Raw genomic sequence first — 2375 nt, 5'->3', positions numbered from 1 at the left:
AATAAATTGTAAACCTTAAAGGGTTTGTTTGTTTCTTGAGACGGGAGCAGGCAGGCATGCCGGCACCACTGTGAAATGTGTTCACCTTGTAGTCATATGCAGTGAACAAGACGAACAGCAAAGAACATGCCTTGGGGATGCTGGGAAAGAGCGCACCATGGATGGTGCAGGACTCACTTGGGTATCACTAAAACAGCACACTCACTCCATTACCTGTCATCAGCTGAACTAAGCCGTCCAATCCCCATGCCGAAGCGTTAATCCCCACTGCAGTGCTACTTGGAAAGGAGACCTGAGGGAGGCAATTAGACTTAGCTAGAAGCCTTCATGGTGAGATTAGTGCCCTTGTAACAGAGAGCAACAGCAAAGGAATGTGCTTTCTCTGCCATGTGAAGACAAAGAAAGGAGACGGCTGTTTGTCCACAGGGAAAGAGCCCTCACAGAACCAGCACTCCAGCTGCTTCTAGGATTGTATTCTGTTTCTCTCTCTCTCAAGCTTCAACTCACGGGAGAACTTTTCAATCTTCAGGCTTCTTCCTCCTTTCTAGAGCCACAGACTCAGCAACCTTTCTGATTCAGGTCCTTGCATTTTGAGTCTGCACGCTGCTTTGCAGCTTTTGATGGCTCACACACATGACAGTTCTGGTGTCCCATGAATAAGCCTCATTTTGGTTCTCTGCCCAAGACATTTCCATCCCGACCCCAACTCCTTCTACCAGCACTTGATGGAAAGAGGCTTGGGCTCATGTTTGTTCAGAATTATTTGAAAGCAGGAGTGAGACATGGGGGAGGAAAATATTTTCAGATCCCAAGTTTCTTCAACACAAAATGGACTGTGTTCTAATGATGCTTGACAGACTTCAACTCCCGGTGCTGAGGTGAGGGAGGCAGGAAAAGCCATCTTCGTGTTTTAACTGACTATTCCATCAAATTCCGTCAAAGGACTAAACTGTAAAGATATGTCTTACTCCCTTTTTTGAGAGAAGTCTCTTCTTTCCCCTGATAGAGTATATGAAATTCCAAGTTAGCTTTTAAAGATTTGAAAATTTCTGCTCATTGGAATTTAGTGCTGTGGAGGGGGAGGGGCAGAGAGATGGCTTGCTCATTAAGACCACATACTATTCTTCCAGAGGACACATCTGAGTCTCGAAACCCACATCAGGCAGTGCCTGTAATTCAAGCTCCAATGGCTCTGATGCCCACTTCTTGCCTCCAAGGGAACATATCCACTGGGAATGGGTTCCACAACTCTGCATTCTGATTGGTTGTGGTAAGAATACCTTTAATTGCCTAATGACACTTTTTCTTGTATAATTTTTCAATTTTGTTTGATTTTATGTGTCTGTTTCATTGCATGTGTATATGTGCACTGTGTGCGTGCAGTGCCCCTGGAAACCAGAAAATGGCAGTAGATGTCTGGAACTGTTATAGTTATAGATGGTCATGAACTGTAAGGCGGGAGATGGGAATTGAACCCTAGTCCTCAGCAAGACAACAAGTGCCTTTAACCATCTCTCCAGATATATATCATTTAAGAAAAAAAGTAATGGAGGAATCCTTCACATTCACTTTTGATGTAGCCAAAAAAAAATGAAGCATTTCTGTATGTTAAGAAAACCAGTAGGTAAAAATAAGATGATACATCCACACTTGGTTTGCTGGCTAGGGAGAATGCAGAAAGTAGTCATTACTGGGCTGAACTGAAAAGCACAGATAACATCGAATTAAGATGTTGCAGCTTAGCTACAACTAGGTGTCATGAGACAATGTACAATTGAGCCAAAGTCCAAGCCATTATGTGATTATTTTCCCATAAAAGTTGGATTTTGGATAAAAATCTTCTGACTCCTAAATGTTATCCCCTTTGTCATTTTTATAAGCAAGTATATAAGTTGTGCAGAGAAGTCCCAACTGCTCCGTCAACAAATGACTCCTATACCTAATGTTCAGGGAACATTGCAGAAAAAAGAGAGCAGAAAGATTGTAAGAGCCAGGAATCAGAAGATTTGCTCTGAGACTGTGTCTCTTAGTAATGTCAAAAGCTACAGCCATAAAGTTTCACCAGCATGACTGCCCAAATGTGAGATGAGCAAAAATAATAACAACAGGCATGCCAAAGTGGACAGGGAAAGCCCAGGAGGCCTCGGCAAAGAACTAAGGAATGCTGAGAGTGAGAAAAAGTCTTCCCCAGGGAAGAGAATACCAGTTGGTTATTCAGTACCAAATTGTCAGTGCTGAAAACATGCACAAAAGTAAGATTACACAGATTGAGTAGGCTATATTCAGGGATATATATGTTTATACATATACATATAAAATAGAAAATGGAAGGGTTTAGAGAGAGGGAAAGGATACAAAATGATACAACGATGTCA

Source organism: Mesocricetus auratus, unplaced genomic scaffold (genome assembly GCF_017639785.1).
Source record: "Mesocricetus auratus isolate SY011 unplaced genomic scaffold, BCM_Maur_2.0 Super-Scaffold_100021, whole genome shotgun sequence".
Taxonomy (NCBI): domain Eukaryota; kingdom Metazoa; phylum Chordata; class Mammalia; order Rodentia; family Cricetidae; genus Mesocricetus; species Mesocricetus auratus.
This window is presented reverse-complemented; position numbering follows the sequence as displayed.